The 26,120-nt window shown below is 41.7% G+C and overlaps 1 long non-coding RNA gene across 1 annotated transcript in view; it reads left to right on the forward strand.

Annotated features, from left to right (window-relative positions):
• LOC119006951 overlaps positions 1-24,367 on the forward strand; it is a 108,461-nt gene extending 84,094 nt beyond the window's left edge. The window contains exon 3 of the long non-coding RNA XR_005070961.1: positions 22,872-24,367. This is a non-coding gene — a long non-coding RNA (uncharacterized LOC119006951). The remainder of the gene's footprint in view (positions 1-22,871) is intronic.
• Positions 24,368-26,120: the final 1,753 nt, after the last annotated feature.

Below are 26,120 nucleotides of genomic sequence, written 5' to 3' on the forward strand. Positions count from 1 at the left end.
AAAGGGACTTTGGTCGGTCACCTCTGTCTCTTGATCCTCTGCTGTCGTGCCGGAATAACAAGACAATTTAGAAGAAGGACAAGCAGCATGTTAATCTGTGTTTTCAGTGCTGCAGATCAGCGAGGATCATTAAGTCCCTCGTTATCTTTAAGTAATTCTGCAGAGCTCGTCGTGGTCAGTGGACTGCCTGTATCTTGGAAACTGGGGCAGAAAGCATGCCATGGAGATAAAACATCAAAATAGGGTCATCCACCTAATCATTTCATTAAAAACACTGCTGAACTCAGAGACGATTTCTGTCTGTAGTGCGAACAAGAGCGGCATAAAGAGAAGCGAGAGCCACTGATGCAGACTCCTCCTGATTAGGGTGTAATTATGATATTATAAGCTAAGCGCAACTAAAATCTGTCCTTAAATCTTTTCCTCAAAACCTTTTAAAATTGAAACAGAAAGAAGAGAGCGTCTGCAGATTCACTGCTTTATCTTCACAGGAAGACACGATGAGAAGAGCTGTAGCACAGAAATATCTGGCTGCATCCATTTTGTCAGATTTGTTTTGTCTTGTTTATCCTGCCTCCTGTAAAAAGGTGAAGGCTGGAAGGATTCAGCCTCAAGTTCTGTCTGCAGAGCGGATGGTGGTGCTTTATAGATTTACTGTTGCTCTGCTATTGAAACGATGAGTGTCAGGTTTTCTGTCTGCCTCATGCCGATGCATCATGAAAGCAACACAGCCTATTTCCATGGTTTTCCAGTGTGGCTCGTGAATAGAAATGCTTTCCATCTGTGACCCCTACACAGTTGATTATTCTACTATTCAATACATTGGTGCATGTTCATAATGTGATGTTATCTGATTGCCTAATCCTAAAGCATAGCTGCAAGTTTCTTCTAATGTTTAGTTTTTTCTCGTGAAATATAGAATGGTTTTGCCCGATAGGCCTCTAACAAATATTAAATAAAGAAAAACTCAAAACTCAACCCAACAACAAGTGCAGCTTTATTGCTATTGCTTATCAGAATAGATACCCAGTAGGTGATTTGTTCATTTTCAGCAGGTCATGTTGGGTGAAAATGTTGATTCAGACCATCAAACAAACAAACAAATTCATTACATTCAAATACCAGTTGAATAATCCTCAGCATGAGTAGCATATAGACACTGCTGCCTTTTAAGGTGTTTTTAAGGTGCCATGGACCAAAAAGGTTGAGAACCTCTGGCTTTATTTATCGGTCCTTTTTGATTTGTTTTTGACAGAACATGACAGAGAAGGAGAACAAAAGTATGATGATGTGATAAGTTCACACGCAGGGCGAAAGGCAAGCCCAAATATATTCTGTTAGTATGAGACAAGATGGGGATGATAAAAAACTCGAGCATTTTCCAAGTCTATACCCTTATTTATTCCTTTTAAATGGCATGAAAACAAATCAAATCCTCATTCATGGAGCCCTGCACAGCTTGCAACGATTTTTTAAAACCGCTTTCAAGTGTTTGTTCATATGCTTGTTATTTCTGTTCCTTACAGACATCTATGAATTCGCAAACAGAGAAGGAAGAAATAAATGCTAAATATCCAAAGCTGGGGTGAAAAGAAGTCTTGTTATTTGTATCTCGCAGCTCACAAAATGCCTTGTGAATAGCTCAACGGCCTGTTGAAATGGAATTACACTGCAGACAAGGGCTCTGTGTGAACTTGACCTAACCGGCAGCATTTAATGAGAGCAAAACTCTCTAGGTGATCAATATGGTCTATCAATTCAAACTTTAAATGGAGGCTGCTCACCAGGCTCCTGTTGCATGGATCCACACAAGGATTCAAAGGACTGGTTTCAAACAAGAAAACAATGTGCTCAGAAACTTGTAATGTGGGTGGATTTCCTCTATTAGTCTCTGTAACAGGTCAGGGAATTGTGCAAACACTTGTGCTGTAAAATCTGTGGAAAACCTTATTTACATAAAAAAAAAAAAATAAATAATTGGTGTTAAATTATCTGTGAATGACCTGAACTTAACAGACTCGGAATCCATGAGAAAAGTGAAGGAGAGTGAGATTGTGTCAAATATGCAGCTCTGAGAGCCGTCAGTCAAGGCTGTCAGAGACGGCGAGGACGTGGTTGGAAGGAGAGTCCTGCTGCGTTCGGCTGCAGCTCAGAGTCTAAGGTCAACACTGAACTCCCGGCTCCCCCCTCCCATTTTCCATGAGAGCTCCACACGCAAGCCGGCGGGCCAACGATGTCCCCACTGACCGCTGTGATCTACGGCCAAGTGGCGTCTCCCTCTGCCCGATCAGACCCAGCACCTCTTGTTCGCCGGCCAACTGGCCTTCTTCCCTGCAAGCCGGGGCCAGGGCTCCTCCTGGTTCCGTATGTTCTGTGCTTTTTTTAGGCTTGTGATGGATGCCAGCCGTCCCTGGGCGCCCTCCGTAGCTGCACCAGAGAGGGGGATTAAACAGATTTCTTTTTTTTTTTTTTTTTTTTTCAGAAAAGGGGATGGATGAGTGTAATCACCTATAATCTCAAATTCTAGGCCTCTTGATAATGAACCAGGGGCTGTTTTGGCCATTTGGATCAGCTCCCTCCAGTCACCTACTTAAACCATGAAAAGGACCTGTCATAACGGCCCAAAAACTTGTGGAGAGGAAATGGAATCGAGGTGGACGCGCACAGTTCTTCTAAGCTCTATTTTCATGCTCATGTGGGCTGCACTGTCAAACCGCAGCTTACTCCTGAAGACCGAGCGCCGAGGACCAGAGTCACTTGGGCCAACGAGCACTTGGCTATTGATCCTGGCTAAAATGGAAACCCTTAGGAAGTTAAGCTCTCATCCTACATGTAATGGGGAGGATAAAACGACAGACTAGGACATGCACTCTCTCTAATCTTATGAAAAAACTAAGAAGTGGAGCAGCATTTTAATTTACTGGGCTAAGGAAGAAATGGGGAAAGAAAGAAATGAAGCAAAAAACACAGAAAGCAGCATCAAAAACGGGCCTTTATAGCACGAGAACATCTATTTAGCTACCTTTTTTTATATTTAAAGTCACTTAAACCAACAGGACAATGGATTTGTGTACAACTGACTCACTCAATATAATAATATATTGAAGGAGAAGAAGAGGGCAAATGGATGTAGCTATATGTACAGATATGATATGCTACGGCTATGTGGTATAGAGGTGACATTTTATGTTACATATGTCTTACCTTTGTCATAATACAACACAAATGGAAGCAAGCTCGAAGATAGCAGCGGTGTTCATTCGAGTTAAAGACTCCCATACTGTCAGAGATATCGATACTGCCAGACAGCGAATGCACCGGGGGTGTGTGTGTGTGTGTGTGCTCGAAAATAAAATTCATGAAAGAAAGAATAGCAGAGAGAAGAGGTGTGAAAATTAAATGTCATTTCTTGACAGGGATGTCTGAGAATTAAGCTGGCAGTGAAGTGTGACAAAGTTGTTTGGTGACAAGGCAGGAGAAGACAATTGTCAACACTTCTCTCCTTCCAACAAGTGCTGGCACCCAAGAAGTGAGTGCAGAGCTAAGAGATACAGCAGAGCAGGAGACAGCTAGAGCGAGAGAGGGGGGAGAGGGAGAGGTGGTTCAGTGTCCGTGTGTGTGTGTGTGTGTGTGTGTGTGTGTGTGTGTGTGTGTGAATGACAAATCAGGTTTAAAGAGTATTCATTGGATTGTTTTATAGCTGAACGTGCATTCCCCTTAAAATTAGTTTCCTGGTGTAATTGGTCTCTTAAACGTAACTCTAAGTAAATACAGATGCTTATACTAATATTCGAGCAAGCAGTCAAATTACTTCTGATTTGCAGGTAAAACTTGTTTTTCATTAAAGTGACTGATTGTTTTTGCAATATCGGTATTACAGAGAAATGTTTAAATGTTAATGACATCAAAGTTTTAATTATCGACTAAAGAAAGAAACAAGGAAAATAAATCCCTTTAGTAAACAAACTATCTTTAGGTAAAAGAATGGGTGTGGACAGCTCTGAGTGCAGTGCATATGGAAGTCCCCTCTTTGATAGGTAGACGTCACAGAATGATGCAAGTCCCCGCTTGGCAGTTTCTTTGAAAACGATTAAAATAACACATTTGAAGTAATATTATTGTAAATGACATCATAAGAGGCTTTTCTATTTTATTTTAGTTTTTTTCAAAATGACCAGAAACAGAGGTCCCCTCTTAGGCAGTGGAGACATTTAGTGCCCTTTTGGTAATAATTGATGTGTATGAGTGTGTGTGTGTGTGTGTGTGTGTGTGTGTGTGTGTGTGAGCATGTCCCTGTAAAATAAATATATGAAAAATACATATGTCAACCTTGTGATGTTTACATTGATTCACATGCTTCCTCCCACAGTATAAACACATGACTCAGTTTTTTATACTACACTTTTATTCAGAGTTTGAATCAAATTAAATTCTTATTTAATTCATCTGAAAATCTAAATGTAATAGCTAAGATTAATACCACCCCTTCCCCTACATGGTATTGCATGGTAGTTAGGTGGTGCTAATCATTTAGCATGTTAGCATGCTAAATGTGAAGCTAGAGCCAACCAGTAGCCTAGCATAAAGTCTGGAAACAACAAGTTAGCATGTCTCTATTTAATACAGGCACCCTTACAGCTCGATAAATAGCAGGTTATGTCTTGTTCATTTTATGGGATATTAATAAACAAAGTAAGTTAGTTAGTTCTTGTGAGCATGTTTTAGTCACTAGAAAAAGCCTGTTTGTAGTCTTTATGCTAAGCTAAGCATACCGCCTGCTAGTTTCAGAGTCATATCTACTCTACAGAAAACAGACTGGCAATGACCTTCTTCCTCTAACTCTTGACAAGTGTATGCAATACCTCTTAAATGCAGAATGGGCCATTTTTCTTTTTGACACGTAACCGCAATGTGGTTTTGCAAATAATGTTTGTCCACCCCAAAGAAAACTGACAGCATTGGGGTTTGAAATAATCAGATTCTGTTCTTTCAATGCAAAGGCAGAAGTGCTGTGATGTTATTATAGAACATATAGTACAGCATGGTATAGTAGGTCGGGGTTTAGTGGACAAAATGACAATGAAGATATTGGTTTGCGAGCAGTCTGTGATCAACAGCCATTGTTAATTTTCTATTTCCTTTAAGCTGCCGCTCTTAACTATTTTTAAATGTAGCCATACCATAACCATAGCAACGGTTAGCGAGTGCTTAATTTGGAGCTCTATCTTGTAAAAGATGATAGTGACAAAGAGCATTACTAGGCATTAGGAATCTGAGTCCTGCTTGTCGCTTCTTTCCTCTCTTCTCTTATTTTTGGCATTGCGATCAGGGCCTCACAACATTTTTCTTACTCTCTTTTTGAAAGGCTGTTGACAAGTTGAAGAGTCTGCTTTCAGAAGACCTCATCAGTTTTTTTTTGACCTTGGGTCCTGGGAGTAAATGTGCACCAGCGTGCTCCCTCTCTTTCAAAGACATGCTAATGCGGACCTCCAGTCCAAAAAAGCTGGCTGTCAGTCCGTGCCATCTCTCCACATCTGATGCATCTCATGATCATATCCAGAGTCCCTCTTTGATCAAAGTCCCCCAGTAAGCAGCCAGTTTCCCCCATAATGGCCTCATTCGATTACGACGTGTAAAGTACTCCATTAGTTTCTCTGTTCATGAATCATTAAGTGCTGGTTATGATCAGCCAGCTTCATGATGAACTGCAGATTGAGGAAATGGAAACTGCAGGAGCTGTGCGGGGTCACAGGTGGGAACAATATTCTTAAAGGCTAAATGAACAATTGCATATTAAGGTAGACTCTGAGGTCAGGTAGTGTTTGGAGTGTGCAGAATCAAAAACCATTCGACCGTACAAACAAATTTCATATCAAAACAAAGCAATTTAAGGCAGCTTATTTCATTTCAGATGCAGGAAATCCCCTGAGATAGAGATGAACACAGAAAAACAAATTAACTTTGTCAAACCACTCTCTTCCCTCTGTTGTCATGCCCTCACTCCTTCTCCTACCGCTGATGCCGGGGAGAGAGAGAGGCACAGTGTCAAGTTTCCAACCTTTATTTATTCAACAAAAATTGCTTCAAGAAAACACCAAAGACAATAAAAATATACTTATTGACACACACATTTGTTTCCTCGCTCGTTTTATTTCTTTTGATGCATTGTTTTTTCGTGAAGCGCAGTGAAGGAAGTCTGGGGCCGACATGACTTGTGTGCTGCTGTTAGGAGGGGATAAGCTTCGGTGCCACGTTGGCTGGAGACGTATCCATTTGTTTGATCTGTGAGGGAGGGGGCGGCGGGGGGCTGATGAGATTCGAGAAATGGAAACAAAGTGGTTTGGATGATGAAGTTTGACTTAAACAAGGAAAAAAAAAAAAAAAGGTGACAGGAAAGATGGTTCAGGCGCGACAGAAAAGACCCATGGGGAGAGGTGAGGATGTCACAGAGAGGGTGAGAGTAAGGTGGCGAGCAGAGTGAGTCACAGAGGAATAGGCAGCGACTGCTATCCATAAGCCGTGCACAGCGCTCGGGAGAGTGAAATTGATGAGTTCATCTTCGACTCATTATTGCCATGATGGATCAGATTGCTGACTTCCCTCAAAGGCAGCTTAATGACTCGTTGACACAAATCTGAATGACTGGCTTCACCGGTGGCGTCCATTAGCGTGCCACACAAAGCTCTCGGATGTGCTTAAACAAAATTGATAATTACCAAGAGCTTTCATCATTGTAATGAATGGCATCAATAAAGGGACAATTCATATTGCATTTAATGTATTCAATCCTGCCACTGAGGATGCTCGGGCTGCTATGAAGTCCAGAGATGGTTTTCTTTTAACTCACATTTATCATTCTTTCATTTGATGCAGCAGTAATAATCCCTGATGCACAAATGCTGCAGAATTCTAAAAACAAACAAACAAACACACAGGTAAGACCTTAACAAAAATGATATGACTGTATCATTGACTCTCTCCCTGTCAGCCCTCATGCAATACAGGCTATAATAACAAGGTGGCAATATTACCATAATTACAGCTCTTCTTTCTTGTCCAGCTCATTCTCTCTCTCTGCCTCTACACCCCTCCCCTCCTCCGGTTTGTGTTGTTTCTTGCTGTTGTTAATGCTCAGCCTCTAATGGCCATGGCGTCTTCTCCGACAAGGCTTAAAAACGTTTGTCTGCCTCCTCCATCCCCCTTACTTATTTAATAATGAGACCACACAAGGCAGTGTCTCTATTCATAATGGGGCAGCGGAGGAGCCATCTTGGTCGGCATACAAGTCATGACGGGCCGAGGCAATACAGCAGCAGAGATCTAATTGAGAGATAAATTAGACCTCTGCTACTGACTGACTCCGGAATCAGTTGAACTTGGTCCCTGTCAATACGAGAGCCTGGGCTGTGCGAGTTTGTTGGAGGATGCAGCCTCCTGAGTGTGTACACACACACACACACACACGTATCTAAATATGGAGATCTGAAGGCAGTGCTGTGTCTGTGCCGGCGTTGTTTCGACATCCTGATGGTTGTCGGTGGCTGTGACAAGCTCGCTTCGATGTTTATTTCTCTCTATTTGCGCGGGAGAGTTCAGGATCCCATGCCACCCTGTCTCATCTAAAAGAAAACAACAAATCATTTCTCCCAGTTTGAAACAACAGCCCAGCAGAGGAGTGGGTGGAGTGGGGAATATTTGCTCAAAGTATGATTTCAGCATGGTTGACTGACAGAGTCACTCCTACAGGTACCCGTGTTTCAACACACACAGGCAAAGCCACGTGCGGCATACGACGATCATTGTAATTGCTTATGTTGACTTCGCGTTATCTGCAGATTCATTCGCATTTTTTTCACGCACCAGGGGAACCCTATTTATTCTCCAGCTTTTATTTACAAAAAGCAGAGCTGTAATGGTTAACCCACTCTACATTACATGCAGTCAAATAGAAGCCCTTCATATTTCGCCCTGACAATCCCCAGAGCATCACGATTCGTGTTCAGGATGCGAGCAGAGGCAGTGATAAACTGGAAAACAGGGACAACACTTAGTACGCAGGTGCTTGTATGCGCTTAACAAAAAGCCAAGGAAGGCCAGCAACTGTCTGTGGGGATTTAACCATGTTACAGCTTTGATGCATTTTAAATTGACCTCGAGCATACTTTGGAGACAAGGAGAGAGGGCAGAAACACACAAAGCAGGCGATCAATTACTATTCTATAATTGGACAGGGCTTTAATGAGGCTGGCGGATGCAGCCTTGTGCACCTTTGTCAGCCGGAGTCACTGACGTGGGTGGCCCAATCAAAGCATGTCCTCATTAGCATATCTCCGCACATGCAGCACTATCCCTCAGAGTGGCCGGCACTTCAAACACAAGAGTTTCTTCTAGAGTCCAATTTCCCAGTGATGTCTGACCCCTACCCATTTTTTCAGTTACATAACAGCTGACACGGCAACATATTTTACTCCTAAAGCCATTCAAACGAAGGGACATCATAATTAACGCAACAGGAAAAAAAAAAAGAAGAGGGAGAAAAACAAACAAGAACTGACTTTATTAAATAAGAGACGCTGAATTGCAGCTTCTTAAAGAGAATATTAAAGCAGATGTTTATGACACGCCGCCACAAGATTTTTACTTATTCACTGCAGTGGGAGGCTGGAAGAGTTTTGGTCTCATACATCTGCTCTGGTGACCCACTCATCCCCTACATCAGGAGAGAGAGCTGCGTCGGAGGGGCAGAACACTGCAGTGCAAAATCAAAAACAACAAGGTTAGAGTAATCCTTTGTTCCCATTAACGCGTTTAACATCTGGCACTAAATCTGCACCGTGTGTGATGCTGGCACTGGGTGGGACTGTCCCATGTGTTTTACCGTCATGCATTAATCTATTCATATGATTATGGCTTTGCTTTGCATTACTGCTTCATATCTGTGGTGTGTGTAAGATGTGAGTGTTTGGGAGGGGTAGAGGCGGATGATGAGGACGCATCACCTCCGGATGATGCATTGTTTTTGTTTATATTTACATCAGCGACCAGATGAATTTCATACATGCGTGATGTGATTATATACCATCTGCACTCATTATACACACACACACACACACACACACACACACACACACACACACACACACACACACACACACACACACACAGTAAAAAATAATAGTGTTCAATTATGATTCATGTTGTTTACTGTATATCTGACTATATGCTAACAATCACAGGGGAAAAATAGTAGAAGAATGAAATGGGTGATGTGACATCTCTAATAAAAACCTTGGTTATTTACTGTAATGCCATCTAAATGCTGTAAGTATCCAGTACACAGTCCAGCTGCTGGTGGTAAAGCACTCTCAAGCTGGTTTGCCAACAATAATCAATTAACTTGAAGGTAAAAGCAGTTATTGAGTTCATAATGTGTCTGTTTCAGGCTGAAAACAGTCATATGCCTCCAACATTAGAGTTAGACGAGAGGAGCTAAGAACCAGACCCTGTAATTAATGGATTTCATATGCCATAGTTATGAAAACTGCAATGATAATTATATTTACAGTAGTATGACTCCCCTGATGTAGACCTCCTCTTCTGTTTTCTGTCTGTTCTCTATAAGAAACAACAACAACCACCTACTAGGTAGCAGGGCGGTTTGATAGAGGAGTAAAACAGTTAATGTCAAACTGGAATGACCATCTCTGAACAGAGGAGGTGGCCTACGACATTACTTATCACCCACCTGCAATGCCGTACAGAGTTCTCACCCCGGACAGCTTAAGAACTGTTCACACCTGTGCTCACCTAGCCCTACAAACCCACATGAAGGCTGGTTGCATCAAAGGCCCACAAGTGGCCCTAAAGACTCAGAAACTCAGAGCTCATGTGTCCTTAACGACTCTGTAAGGACACCCCCACACAGACTTTAAAAGCCTGCCACAGGTGACGCGTCTTCAGGAAACTAAAACACATCTAGATGCCTGCGATACAGCACTTAAAGCAGACGTGTCCATACTATTCCACAGAGGGCCGTGTGGCTGCAGGTTTTTGTTCCAACCAGTCAAGAGCACACAGTTTGACCAATCAACTTTCTTAAGTCTGAAATCAGTTGATTAAACGAGTTAGGTCTGGTGTGCTGCTGCTTGGTTGAAAAGAAAACCTGCAGCCACATTGGCCCTTTGTTGAATAGTTTTGACATGCCCGACCTAGATTTACAGTGACAGGCGTACCGGCCTTTCATTGCATGGTTGGAGTCTGGTTAGGTTCAGTAAAACATTGTGGTTTGGGTTTAAAATCAGTGGGTTACTTCCCGTACATTATGTATCTGACAGACTTTGGTTTGTTAAATAACCCATTGTTGACTTCAGGTTTCACACTGGACATGGACAGCAGTCTCTTGAATAAGAGTCCTGTTCTGGTTTTACCTGACCATCCACTCCTGACCTCCCCCCTATACAGACTCTTATAGAACTGCACCTCTGATGCCACTGGAGGTCATCACCTAACGACAAGATGGGTCGTATTAGGCTGCTTGCCTTCTTGAACAGTACGGCTCATTTATTCTGATGAGGATGTCTGTTTGTCTGTCTGTGGACAGAATTGGTCAGTGTTGCAACCGTGCAGGGTTCAGTTAGGAATCTTTACAGGTGTGTATTTGAGATCAGAATGAAGGCTGAATTGAAAGATGGCCGTGGTCCGACCTATGAGTACTGATGTAACAGTACTGCTGAGTAACCAGGTAATAATGTAGTAACGTATACTAAGTAGTCATGAGTGGGAATGTGGACATGTTGATGGGACTGGATGACAAATAAAGCTTGAAATTGTTCACCAGTGCTGAAGAAATGTGACATGAAAAATACAGTTTTTAATTTGGGGTCAAACGTTGTGTTTTTTCTCTCTTCTCTGGAGAGACAGAACCATTTAAACATCTGTGAACAAACACTCAGCAGTTTTCACAGGACCTCAACAGATGGTTGTCACTTACTGTTAAATGGAAAATCTTTCCTCGTTGAACTGATTCAAGTTAAGTTATTCACACGAGTGTATCAACATAATTACCATGTTGGTTAAACATGCTCTCTTCCTTTAGCGTTCACAAAATTTGAGAAATACTTGCCTTACCAAACACATTTTATCTCAAAGAAACAGTCCGTCAAAAAATTGTTTGTCTCTTACAGAGCAACTTTTAGATATCTCTAAATGTAATGACTTTATTTTTCTATCCTGCAGCCTCCATAATCTTTTCCTGTTTTGTTGGTTAATTAGTAGTTCGTAATTACTTACTGTGTTTGCTTCCGTGACCATATATTTGCATTAGTGATGGGCGAAGTCATTAATGTGTGTTCTGAAAAACCTTTTTCCACTTACTTATGATCTTAACAGGTATGTGTACACTATATCCAATTAGCGTAAATGCGTCACTAAAGTGGGCACTTGACTAGTTGGGTATTGGGACAGACCTCGAGACTCTGAATTTCACTGCATGATTCATCATGTACCCGCTGCCTGCAGAGCGCTCTGCATCAATGCAAAGCAACTTCAAATGACTGCTCCCTGTTTTCACAATCAAAGTCAACATCCTGTGTTTTGTCTGAACAGCGGACGCCTCATTATGGTTAGATCACTTAAACCATAATGTTGTCTCCAGGAAGAAGAACAGTATTCATGCTTCTGATGCCTGAAACATAAAAATTGACATTTCAAACTTTCTTGTCTCAAAAGTTACAAGACAGGATATGGCAGCAGCATCTGGTCTGCCTGAGTAAGTGTGTAATTGAATAAATATAGGAGGGATGTTTGAGCTCCGTCAGTTTGCTTTGTATGTATTTTTAAAAAAAATCCTGGATAGATATTAAGATAAAAGGTTTCTCATGATTTCTGTTTGCTGTTTTGTTGATCATCGTCATATAATCTCATATCCGTTGTTTGCTGTTTGTGATGAACAAAAGACACATTAGCATAGACTATTGAAGCTGAGAGAGAAACAGAGAGAGAAATACAGCTTCTGGTTTCATCCACTCAAGCCCTCTATTCACTCCACTGGTAGTGTGTCATGCCTTGTTGTTTTGCTGCCAGAAGTGATCATATAAACCCTGAGTCTATGTCCAAAACATTTCCAAAAGCAAATATGTTATCATAGAAATGGTTTGTTATTAGAAGGAGTAAACATTGAATTAGAAATCACAAAACATTGAACTGGTTTCTGATTGAACGTAAGCTCATGAGGAAATATTGTTAATTCTCACTTGATTGATTAGCTCGGTAAACAGTTTTCCAAGGAGTTTATGTTCTCAATCACTAGTTTCACATCTTCTTCAATACAGCATGATCATAATACATCATCTAATAAACTATGGTTCCATTGAGAATAACATAGATGATGATCCAAGGTGTCCTTTTGAGCGTGGCTTCCTTTGGACTGACAAGTTGACATGTCCTTGGGTTCTCAGTCAAATCCAAATAGGAAATCCTTCCCAGCAAGAGATGTGCCGATACACTTTTTTCTCGTTCCAATCCAATTACAGTACCTGAATTTGGATATCTGCTGATGTTGATACTAGAGCGGATACCAGAACTGTTATCTTCTTTTTCTTTGGTGGTTTTATTGCTGTTGTTAGCATTATGTTTAAGGTTAGACGAAGTTGATGCTGAGACTCAATTTCAATCTAGCCGTAAAGAGTTGTGGATATCAATAGTAGCTTGGAAAGGTCCCATCACTATTCCAAATACCAGCCTCTTGTTCAAATGTGGTCACTTCTGGCTCACAAAAATCGAGATGATGCTGTAATGCCAAAGTTGAGGCTAAACTAGTTACCAACAAACCAATGATTGAAGTCAGAGTGGGTACATACTTAGTAAAAATGGCTGTTTTGGAGGATATGGAAGAATAGCACATAAAGCACAAGATTTGTTTACTTTGTCATTCGGCTAAAAACAAAGATCTTTGAGAGTTTCTGCTTAATAGAGCTTCAGATGCCTCTACATGTTTGTATGTACAGTCTATACTTTGCCTTTATCAAGACACCAACTTTTCCACATCACCCAAGCAGAAAATTGTTTGCAACATTTGAAAAAAACAGTGGGATGGAAACTCAACTTCTGTTGACCAAGAAACCCTTAATCCGTCCATTTGCCCGTCCATCCGGCCGCAAATGATTACAGTTCGCATTCCAACACAACCGGGCAAACAAATTAGTATTATACTAGTTTCAGAGTTAGAATTGGAGGGAAACGCTAAACCAGTTGTGCGTGTCAAAAGTTTTCCTGTAAACCCTGACCGCGATATGGTGCGCATCTGATGAGTTCACAGTTTGAGGGAAACCACAACATGCATCATAAAATTACGTTGAGGAAGCCCACGCATTTGGTATCAGCCAGTTTCACAACGGACTAAATGGGCTTTACTCATATAAGACTCACTGCTCTCGCTGCTGTCAGCCATTAATGGGGTTAGACAAGGATATTTTCCATGTTTGACAGGGAATTTAAGCATACAGGACGCAGAATCTAGAAAACGAACAGACTGAACAAATGCAAATCTCCTTCTTGGTTAGCCCAACTAGACAAAGCCAAGCCCTTAGATATCTTCAGCCAATCTTCCATTGAACAAAAGTGGTAATCCTTTATTTATTAATAAAATCAAATTGAGCAAATGAGACTTTTGGTCGCTGTCTTGTCTATTATGCTGAAACTTGAAACCACAGAATTCCTTTCAGACAAATTGAAGCCACGTCTCCATGCACGTCGGGCATTTTATGGTAGGTTTAGCAGGGAAATCTCAAAGGCTCATTAGATGTCTTCTAGCTCTGCTCGGCAGCTAAAGGGTATCTGCAATTCTTATCTGAAGTGCCAGGCTCCACTCAAATAAGACAAGAGCTATTATGAAAGTAGGCCTTGCAAAACTTTAAGAGACATGCTAACCAAGGGAGAGGATTGTCTAATGTCCATGCCATGTCGGGGAACAGAGGTCTCCAGCCTTGGAGCGTTGTAGCCCCGTCTCCAGTTAAACTGATAGGCCACATCATTACCAGGCTTCCACAGCACTGTGGATAGAGGAACAGGCAGGTACCAACAGGGAGAAAAGGAGAGAGCAGTGCCTGGGATCAGCTCAGTGTACATGCCGGGGCTCAGCTGTCCACATATGCAATTCAAATGCAGAAGCTGGTGTGCTGCGACAGGGCTGTGCCGGACCAGGTACATCTGTATCTCTTCCGGCTCAATGTGGAGGAGGTGGTGAGTGACAGCAGGTGGGGATGCAGCCCAATTAGAGCAGGGCTGTTGGAGGATGATGAATGGGGCTGGCTTAGAGAGCCTAGGAGAAACATAGGCATAGGCAGGCTCGAGATGCCCACAGCTGTCTCGCTGAATGAGTATAAACATGCTGAGGGGCTCCTCCATACAGAATAATGCAGCCAGCATCCGCAGGCTTGTGTGTGCTCTCCTGTCTCTTTCCACCGCTCTTTCACAGGCTTTGACAGTTATGAGCTCACCTCCTTGACTGGCGTGGCCTTGATCTATATTTAGAGAATCATGCAGCTTGACACTCACCCTCCTGTAGATTCATATTGTGGCAAAAGTACACTGCACGGAATGCAGCCTCCTGTATGTGAGTGTAATTGTTAGCATTGTGTGGAGAAAAGGCTATTGTGTGAAGTGTGAGCACAGCCCCATCACCTGTTGTGAAAGGGATATCATCATGCTGCCAATGCAATGTCAGGCTTTTGTGACGTGCTCTAAAAATGCAGGTTTACGTCAAGAGAGGCCAGAGGGTTACAGCATATGATTCAAATACATGTAGAAAAGAGTCAAGCTGCAATTGAATGTACAAAATCTTGTCCAAGGATTTTGTTGAAAACATTTGACAATTTCATGTGGACAAATAGACGAATCATATAGGCTACTGTCAAATGCACAAAATCAAAGATACATCTCTTTTTAATAACCTTTACCTCAGAAGAAAATGTATCACAATTATATTTAGTGCAGTTAAAAACATTCCCAGTCAGTCAGAAGATCTGAAATCAGGGCTTTGAACAGCTTAAGTTTGAGGCATTTTGCTGGTTACTCCATGATTTTTCTTATCCAGCTCTAGTTCTTGAATTGTGAAGCGACATCCTATTCTGCAAGAAAGTACCAATATTATGTGACTTACATGACATGTTAGCTGGGAGCGTCCATATTGAAGCACTATAGATTAATTAAAACCAGTGCTGGTCCCTCCTCACAGACGAGGATGTTTGTTGATTAACGGTAGTTAACGAAAGATATTTTCAGCTGCAAGCCCATTCAAAGATTATTCTGCGACAACACGGTAATAACGTTACATAAAGAATAGTGCTTCTGTGGTTTGGACGTCACGCCAGAGTAGTTAAGATAAACATTGCACCTCAGTGTTGCAACCAAATGACTATCCGAGTATCAAACCACTTAGTTTCAACGTATCGTTTAGTGTGGACTTTATACTCTGAGTTCAGACACAACTTATGCATATAGCTGATATAGCCCCGGGGCTCATTGGTAGTGCATCCAGCAATTTAAATTGAAGACTGTAAGAGCTGAAGTGGTGTCAGGAGTAAGTCTTGAGTCCTGAGTAAGAAATGTAAATCAGACTTTATAACTTGTGCCGGCAGGTGGGCTCCAGCACACCTGCAGCTGAGGGAATATCTTCCAAACCTATGTGAGGGAGATTAGTAGAGGTTTATAATTCAATTTCATTACTGTATGAAATAGGAGGAGACGTCTTGCGGGCCACCTGTCTACTCCTTTCTTTCTGTGTCATTACCTTAATCCCCTGGAGTTAAGGGGGGGAAAAGCTCCTCCTCCATAATGTCGGGTCGGTTCAACAATGTCTTTGAAAGTTAATTATATAAACTTCTTGTTTGCGCACTGTGAGAAAGACATTGGGCGGGTTTGTGTAATGCAGCACAGCAGCGGTTGAGATGAAGAGCATACATTTCACCTGTTAATTCCCTCGTGAGTTACTGCGCCTTGCATCAGTTAGTGGGTGAGGGTGAATGAGCAGGACGATCGAAGAACAGATACAGTAGATTAAGAAAGATAAACAGCATTAGATGACTGTAAGAGGGGAAGAGCGGGGTGAGATGGAGGAGAGGGAGCACATAAATGAAAGAGAGATGGAGAGAGAGGTTATGATAATGTGCCGTATTGGTGAATAAATTTGTCTTATTGCACCACCTGCCACTAAAACTGCCTTTATCATAATCAATGGTAATCTACGACTTGAATGAGCGAAACAAAGAAAATCATTAGAGTGCTGCATGTGGACAGCCTCGCTACAGTATAGCCAGTTCTATAAAGGAAAGCAAAGAAATGAGGGAGGGCGTGAAATTTACACTGCCCACATTCACCAAATGGCAAAACTGACACCATGCAGAGGATGTGTAAACTCAGTAGTCCCTCAATTTCACAACAGCGGATCTAATAAAAACATTCCTAGCTTTCCAATTAAATGATGACATGTGAGCACAGACAGACTCAGAATAGACTGCACAAGAACTTAAACACAGACATGTCGTAAAGAATCAAGATTATCAACAAGGACACATTAAAAGCAACAAAAGAAATCAGCAAAGATAAACATACTAAAATGTCCTATATGTGAGTTATTTTACAAGACATATCAAGTATGGACCCTGCTGCTATCTCCACTAGGGCTGCAGATGCTAAGTTTTTCCACTGTTGGTTGTCTGCTGATCATTTTTCGAGTAATCAATTCATTTACAGGCCCACAATATAGAGTTGGGTTGATTAAAACATGTTGAGACCTGTTTGAGCACTACAGTCCATCATGTCAACTGTGACACGTTTTTTATTTATGTACAACAACAATACAGGACAACACAAAAGCAAAAGACCTACCCAGCCTTTCTATCATACACCAGAAATCTGTGAGAAGAAATCCAAATGATTTGTTTTGTGCAACCATCACCTGTAAAGTAAGTTTACAATAATATAAAACAGGGAAAAAAACAAAACAAACAATACATTTCATTGCTGTTTTCCTCTCACTTGATAAACAGCTTCGTTTGATATTTGGAATTGTTGCTAATTGATTTTTGTATCTAAAGGCTAATCAATTTTGATTAATCAATTAATTGTTTCTGCTATAATCACTCCTTTAACCAGCATAATATGTCTGTACAGCCAGTGGAACAGAGTGTGCAAAATGTACTGGTTTTAATAAACGTTATTGGCACTAAACATTTTAAAACTCTGAACTCCCCTCGAGATGTGATCATTATATGAAATGTGATTTTTTATTTAACAACAGGAGGGTAAATTTATAAGAGCTCCAGTTTAAATTTATGGATCTTAAAACACGAAGAAAGCCTCATTCCAACCTTTTGCAGTCATCAAGATTTTCACCTTGTAGAGGTGAAGGTTGGGGTCTCTGGGCTGACAGGGATAATCCCCACCTCCAAAACGTTTGTGTTCAAACACTAATCACCGCCCCCAGCATAATTGACTGATCCAAGCTCGGCTTGGGCTAATTTATGTGTGCAACACCAGGAAAGCTTAAAGACAATCCTGGGGTGTCATCTATGTGATAGATCTCTCCGCCTGTGCCCTTGTCGCTGCGTGAAGTCTCATATGTTTACATATCTAGATTTGACAGCCTCTGTTGAAATGCAGCCTTCTAGTCATTTCCATCAAATGGGTCCCGCCCACACCTCACAGTACTAAACATACATGCCTTTGAATATTATGAGTAAGGTTCTGCTGTAGATGTCCAAACATCTGTGATACTAATAATAATCCATACAGCTTTTATCACAAACATACATCTTACTAATACCGCATGTATTTTAAGACATGTTTAGATTGATTGCGAGTTAATGTATGAAATGTTCTAATTCTGCAGTGAGCCTGTGTAACATCTGTAACTTATAGATAGTAACGCTCTGCAAGATGCACTGATGTACATACAATTCAACTGTCTTTATGATTTCTTTGTTTACATTGCTAAAATAAATGAATGATGCTTTAATATCTCATTAATAACATCACTTTGACTAATGTTAGGCTGGAGACATTATTTACCGGTTGACCTGCAGATTAAAGAGAACCACAGCTCGAGTTTAGCCCAAACGCACAGTTACTCTGAGATGTTTCTGGTGGGTAGATATCAAAGATGCTAGCAAAGCAACACAGTGCATGCAAAAAGCACGGTAGAAACATCACATGAGTTGAACCACCATGTTTAAGTTAATATCTTTAAACGTTTTATGGTGTAACGCTCAAAATGACATCAGAAACAAACCAAGTTCGCAGATTTCTACAAAACAAATCACTCGCCAGTTTTCTACCTGCAAGTGACTGTTGTTGTTGTACATCTGAAGGTAATATTAATAACATTTTTGTTCTACAGAGCTTGTTGGAAGGTTGCTTTTCCTTGACCCTTTAAGCCCCAACTGGGGGACCTTCGGGTTTTTAACCCTAACCCTAACCCTAGAAAATTGGCTTGGGGTTTAAAGGTTTAAAAACTTTATTATGATTGTGAATTAATCATTTTTAATAGCAATATTAATTCTGTTGGTTCAAGGTTCTAACAAGGTTTGCGAGCTAATAGTATAATGTCGTCAGCATCACGTGATATCTGTGTTTCGTCAGCAATCAAGAGTCACGTACCGTAGTTTGTGGAAAAGAAATGCAAGAATGACTGCGTTCTACAGTCTGCGCCCATACTGCCACAATGTATGCTAGTTAGTATTAGCAATTTTAACATTTCCTAGCTAGCGTTAGCAACTTTAGCTAATGCACAAATTGGCGACCACTGGAGGGAGCAGATGATTCGAACGGCAGCAGTGTTGCAACGCTAATGCAGTGGGGGGCGGTCGAGCGCCATGTTGAGTGGCTGGATGTTATCAATAACACCCTCAAGATGAAAGAGCGAACGTGTCTAAATTTGAAGTCATTTATGCTGCATAATAGTTAAAAGCTTTAAAAGGATTGTGAATGTATGAATGAGTAGCTATGTGCCGTTATAAAGTATAATGGCTTCACATGTCTATTATAATATACCTTGAATCCATTCAGTTCAATCCACTCAAACCCTTGGAAATCTGTAATTTTGCTCAAGTTAATGGCACACTTCATGTTGTGCCTTTCACCAGAACTTCTGACAGCAGGTCAGAGAGCGGGGAAGAGGGCCATCGAGCGTGGCACAGTTTTTACACGATCCTGTGCTACTTCGCAACATCATTCGTTGTCTTTTGTTTGTCATTGTATCAATTCAGAGACCTCCAGAAATTACGCACTGTCAGTTTAATGGGTAATGAAGGTGATATTCTATACAAGTCTAATAACGAGACCAAAAGCATCATTAGTTCATCTCCTCAATTCTTTACGACTTCAAAACTCTATCTGAAGCTCTCAGACCCAAATGTGTTTGTTTCTACTGGTCAAAAATGTACACAATTTAACAGTGTTTCATATAAAGGTAAATAACACCTTGGCATTGTAATTTAGCAAGTATTACTCAAACAGGAGGACAAAGTGCTTGTTGTTGAGAGCTATTTTCAGGCACTGACCGGAACGCTCGCAAGTATGGCATCAGGAACATGTTCATCATAATGAACGAACGTGTCATCCAGTGCAGCGGTGTGACTTATTAATATGTTTTAAAATAACTTCTGAACAACGCCGGAGGTTTATCACACACAGAACTGAGCCATTACAGACTTCAGACGATATTAGTTTAGTTAGTTTAGTTTAAATACTGTTATATGTTGTATCTGATTCCGGTGTTTACACTCAAAACAACCTGCTGATGAATACATTACAGATTTAAGCTGCAAAGCCAAAATTGCCATCTGTAGCAGAAGCAAACAAGATGGAAACAACAATTCAAGCTGGAGGGTCAGCTGGGGTTGGGGGAAGGACAGACGGGGTCTGAATTTGGAGGGTCATCTGAAGGAGTAGCAGGGCCGTGTTATTCATGGCCAGGCTCTAAGAGCTTCTGTTCCTCCATGTTGTTTGGAAAACACTGGAGACCACAGCCATGTCTCGACAGATACATTTTGCGAGGAATGTAATGTTATATAATGTTAATTATCAACCCTAATAAGGAAACATTATTTTCTTTGTTGTTATCTTCTGGGCGTTATTTTTAAATGCTGTCTTAACCCCTGAGCTAGAATATTTATACAGAACACGTCTGCTAAATGATGACTAACAACGTGTTTCATTTATTTTTGCTGCGTTATCCACTCTTGCAATACAATTTTGTACCATAACAACTACAGCATGATTAAACTTGTGAAAGGTTATGTTTACACATTTAAAGCACTTGGTTAAAAGCTGCTGTGTGGTGTTATTTTCTTACTAAAATAATAGCTCTATATTCCAACAGTAATCACTGTTGTAGAGTGTTTTTTGTCAGTAACCTGTGCCTCTCCTAACTCCCACTCATGCAGTGAAAGAGAAGAGACATGTTCTGGTGTCCCTGCCCACTGTATCCAATCAGGACAGAGCCGGATCCTCCCGTTCTGGTACCTACATCGGCTGCAGGGTAGCACGCGAAGGCTCCCAATTCCAGCACTCTCGTTGGCGTTTTATACTACCAAACATGCCGAGTGATGAAAGACCACTAAAAGAAAAGAAAAGCCAAAAGAGCTTCCACAAGAAAAAGAAATGAGTCGACGACTGAGAGATACAGAACATGATTTAATTGAAAAACAAAGATAATACTGTATTTCTCAAGGTTAGCGGTTTATAAAATATTGTAAAATCATAAATGACTTCAACACAGAGTGTTTACTTTATATTCAAACCACTATTTTCCCCTAAAATTAACCAAAGTGTTTTTATTGCTTTCCTGTCCGGTGTCACGGTCCTGCGCTCCGAACACCCACCATCCACTCCACACACCTCTGTGCAGGTGCAGCCCTTATTTCACTCAATGATAACATACAGATCTGGACAAATACGTTTGCCTCTTGAAAATATCAAGCAATACAAATATAAGAATAAGAAGTGTATAAACAGCAGGCTATTCAGGGAGGCAAAGTTGCTAATGATTTTTTATTTTTTTTTCTTTAATGAGTGACTATGATTTTGGCACATTCCGTCACTTCTTTTGGGAAATGTAAATGTGGAAACAGGCAGCTGCTTTTTATCTTGTTCATACATTGTTAATACAAGCCTGATCTGGGAGCAGACACTGTGTGTGTGTGTGTGTGTGTGTGTGTGTGTGTGTGTGTGTGTGTGTGTGTGTGTGTGTGTGTGTGTGTGTGTGTGTGTCATGAACGCATCTGATCTGCATGTGACAAAAGAACAAACTGGGTCAGTACCTGCTGGTGTGCAGACAGAGCTGTGGTTCTGGGATGTAATTAGTCACCTGCGCGCTGTTTGTTTAGAGGTAAACATACTGCAAGATGGCTGCAAAGGTACCTCAGATTTAAAGAGGACTGTGTCGAATTTACTCCATCGCATGCACGCTGTTACCAGGAGCCACGGGCTCAGTTTCTTAGTCGGCGAGTACAAAAAAAACCAAAAAAAACAATTACATCAGCTACTACTTTGAAAAATTCAAACCCTGAGCACAACACTGACCTGCCAGAAAATTGTTGTTTGGAGAATTAAATGAATTATGAAAGTGCAGAAAAACAATTTAGTCTTGCATATCCAGCTGCCGTTCTAATAAATCACTGCCACCCAAAAAGAACTAATTTGTGTTGTTGTACTGTGAGCATGATTGATGAGCACGCTCTGGGTCGCGGTAACGGAGACACAGCTCGACAGCGCCGCACTATATCTTTAACAGTGTGAGAAAAAAAAAACCAGGAAGATCAAAATTCCTGTCTTTAATCTCTTCACTGGCATCCATTACTGATATTGATGTACCTGTGCTTTAACATATGAACAGAGTTTCTCCCGAGCAAAAAGCCAAAATAATATATATTTTTTTTTGTTTGTGTGTTTGTTGTTGTTGTTTTTGTTCGGCGCCGCAGAAACAAACATTTGACAAACGCTCCACCTTGAAATCATGTGCAGCAGCTGTCACTTGTGACTGTGCAGTTTATTTATTCCAGTCAAGCGGTGTCTGTATCGCCACCCTGCTGATTCTTCATTGTTGTTGACTACAATGAAAGCTAAACTTCTCTATTCCCCATTCATATTTCTTCACACATGAGTGAGGGGCAGCTGCTTTTTTTTTAATATAATACCTGCCAAAAAAGCCCCACCAGCTGAGATCATGCACTAATGATGCTGTGCGTGGTGTGTGTGAGCCGAGCTCGTGGTGTCACACCTTGTTATTATTTTCTGGGCTGTGATCTTTTGTGTGTGTGTGTGTGTGTGTGTGTGTGTGTGCGCTTTGTAGTTATTTGGCAGATGCCCCCCCTCTCAGCTCTTAAACCTTTCTCTACATTCCAAGAAAATTAAAAGGACACATGGGCATTGTTGCACACTAACAACATATAACACAAACAAATGCAAATGTTGTTATTGCCTGCAAACAGACAGACAGCGTCTTTGCAACAGGGGACGGGAAAGAAAATACTCTACCCCACCCCCCCAGAGAAGCACAGCTACTGTTGAGTCGGGGCAGATCTGACACCACAGACATCAAATTGATATTAATATCTATGAGAAGCCTTTACCTTTTGAGTTATCGCTCTAGCGGTCAAATGCCTTCCAGGGGCGAGGCATAGCTGGGAACATGAATGTTTAACAAGACTGCTGCATAGTTCACCTCAATGAAAGCCTCCAGCTCTGAACTGAATTATTAACCACTGCAAGCCTGGTCCAAATTCCTACTGAGATTACATTTATTGGTCCACACTCAGCAAAGTGTTGAGAAACAACACAAGTTTCAACTCAAGAGATCTGTGGTGTAATTACAGCCCCAGTAAGAGATGCTGGTGCAAGGAACGGCAACGGAGCAGAAACACGCCGAGTGCAACGGGGCTGATTTCACCCACTGTTTGTGGCATCATGGTTGATTACAGTAAGTAGGCAAATATGTGCTGTTCAAGTCAAACAACATTTCATATTTATAGGTTAAGTGTGGCTCGCTTTGTGCTTACACCTGGAGAGACAACAGGAGGCAAAGATGGTGCTTCTCATTCATTTTAAATGAGTGCTAGAAGACGGGGCGCGGCAGAGAGTGCAGCAGTGGCAGACACCGGGCGGAGACATCGCGGTGACTCGGCGACGGGAGGAAGTTGAGTTGAATTCAACTTTATGCAAATGGGAAGAAAAAAAAATCGAAGGGCACACGCGCTCACCTTTTGTTCCAGCGGGAGAACTTCTTTTGACTTTGGTTCCCATCACGCCGTGCCTATCAATGTCAAAAATGTAAGAAAAGCTCGTTGTAGCCGACTGCTCACCCCCCGAAGATTACAATGTGTCCCTGCTTATTTACAGAGACATCAGTAACGGGAATAAATCATGGAGGGAGGTATACGGGGGTCACAGAGAGCTCTCTTAGAAGGTGTTGCTACTTTCTGATGAATATTTTAGCAAAGAACATGCAGAATAATGTCACCTAATGTAAATGCAGCCTATATTAATGCATATTTATATTTGTAAGCAACTTCTGCGTGGTTTTTCAGCAATGCCAACAACTAACAGGAGGCACAAATGATCCCACCACCTTTAGCTACTGTCACACAACACAAACTGCTTGTAGCGTTGGGCGGATTTACTTATAACTCTTAAAACGAGGCGTCCTTTAATCAGACAGACGCAGACACAAGCAGCTTCTCATTCGTAGCTGGTGACAGACAGCGTTGCCGTGTGAAAATACAACCGTCGTGAGCAGCTTTCTGCAGTTGAAACTACTTGGTTGATTGAGCTAACGCTGGGTGTAAAGTCCTGTCTCCGTCTGACCTTTTAATGTCTCCTGCTGATAATTACCTCACAGAAAATGGTTTTACACGAGCACTTGATGGCTGCATGTGTCATACCATGTTAACGGACTTAAGATGAAGCTGCATGTTTCAGACAAGAAGTCGGCATCCTCATCATTTGATGATCCGTGTAGAAGACGCAGCGTTGTTTTTGTAATTCACTCCACACTGGAAGAAAAGACATTTCATAAATATGTTAATGAACAACGAGGACAAGGTGGCTCTTGCTTGTATCAAGTAAAAAAAACTAAATCTGCCACTGGAACAAATGAAAATGCCGGAAACCAAGTGAAAATTGTGTGAAAGTAGAGAGAGTGTGTTCTTAAATAACTCTGATGATTACAGGTCACATCCAGTCCCAGCCAACAACTGGTGTTATGAAGACTAAAAGACGCTGTGAGGTTTAATATTTTCTATTATTAGTTACCAAACACATGAAATGCGAAGGGTGTGACATTAAACACTTGATCAAATTGATATTTTGTTGTCTTGATCCGCTCCGGACCCCTGACCTTAAATAAAAGTCAGACGTGGACCTTTGAGTCATAACGTTGTTTTTGTTTTGTTCATTTTTTTTTTTAGACACAAACATGGGATGATGGCAGTCTGCAGCCTTAAACTGTAGGATCCACTGCATTGGATGATTGTGCTTTTCTCTATGTGTAATGTCTCTTTCCCTATCAAATCATTACATCTAATGAAAAGCCTTCTGGGCTGCAGGGAAAGAAAGCCAGAGCTTGTCGAGGCTTGCCATACCTCGTAATGATGCTAAGCTAGGATTGGACGCTCAGTGTTCGGGGGGGGTAGTGACAAATTCCCTGCTGGTTTAGGTGTGCGGTGACACTGTAGTGAGTTGAGACACAACACCAAAACCTACTTTCAGCCAGATTAATTCTTTATGTTGTAACTGAGGTGGGAGCTCTCTTTTATTTTCATGCCACTCTGTCCTCCCTCTGCTTCCCCCCACCGGCACCAACACACACACACACACACACCTGCCACCATCTGCGCAGACAAGAGCATTGCAATCTTGTGGCTTTCACAGATTACCTGCAGCTCCACTGGAATCACATTAGGAGCGGGATGAGGGGGAGCACATGCCACACATAATGAACAGAACTTGCACCATATGTAGCAGCTATGAAGTCCAGATTAGAATGGGCAAACCAGGAGTCGGCCTGATTGGCAGCTGCATTGATAAACAGCTCTCTAATAGGCTGTGGATAGGAACATCCCATCCATGACTGACTCTGACAGCCGTGCTGCTTCAGCTTCAAAGCAGCACATCCACTCGCCTCGCTCGTGCGCCTCATTTTCGCCGACCGCCTCTGAAAAAAATGAACACCGACATGGACGGCAGCCATCTCCAACCTCCAAACCGACCACGACACCCACCCACTTTCCCCGGTACGGCGCTGTAGTAACACCGTTTGTCTGTTAACGCTGGGTGTTACCCTCACATGGTAATTGCTGAATCTGTCTGAAGAGCTATGGTACTGAATGCAGCATGTAACCTCTGCTAGCTCGGGTAGAGCGCCTTCTTTTGTGCATGTGGGAGAGGGCAGCGAGGTTGATGCGGGCGAGAGGCCGGCGCGGAGCGGCAAGAAATCAAACGCGCGGACATGTTGTTCATAAACCACACATGCTCTGCTTGGTACACCGCTGGAAGCAACTTGAAGTGCAGCTTGAAATACAGTCAGCGTCTCCAGGCGCTGGTACAAGTGAGATATGTTAGTGGCTCGCCTTCGCTATCAAACAGCCGCATATAAAGTACTGTACTGTACACCGATGTGCTATATATTGCCAAAAGGGATCGCGGTGCTTTTGAGTTGTCCGCTGCGAAGAAAGATCATCCATTGCATTGTGCTGTTGTCCACACTGTTATGGTGATGCATACCGACTTGGTTTCAGCCTCAGCAGGCCACGTTAGAAAGATGTCTGTGTAGCTGGTGCGAACTATAAATACCTCTGTATTTATTATACAAAAGAAAGCTGTAACTCGTCCTCACATGATCACGTGTGAAACCTCGGAATAATTATTATTGCCTCTGAGGACTAACTGCTGACTGCTGCAAATAATGCAAAAGAGCCTAATAGTGATAATGTATTATTCAGGGGTAAAAATATTGTATATTCTAAATTACTCTTTGCCTCTAATGATTAGAATAAAGGTAATGAAAACCTCAGCGGCTCTGGAGATGTAGTCAGTAGCTGGTGTGCAGCTGACCGACCACAAAACAA

The sequence above is a fragment of the Acanthopagrus latus genome, chromosome 18, assembly GCF_904848185.1.
Source record: "Acanthopagrus latus isolate v.2019 chromosome 18, fAcaLat1.1, whole genome shotgun sequence".
NCBI classification, from domain to species: domain Eukaryota; kingdom Metazoa; phylum Chordata; class Actinopteri; order Spariformes; family Sparidae; genus Acanthopagrus; species Acanthopagrus latus.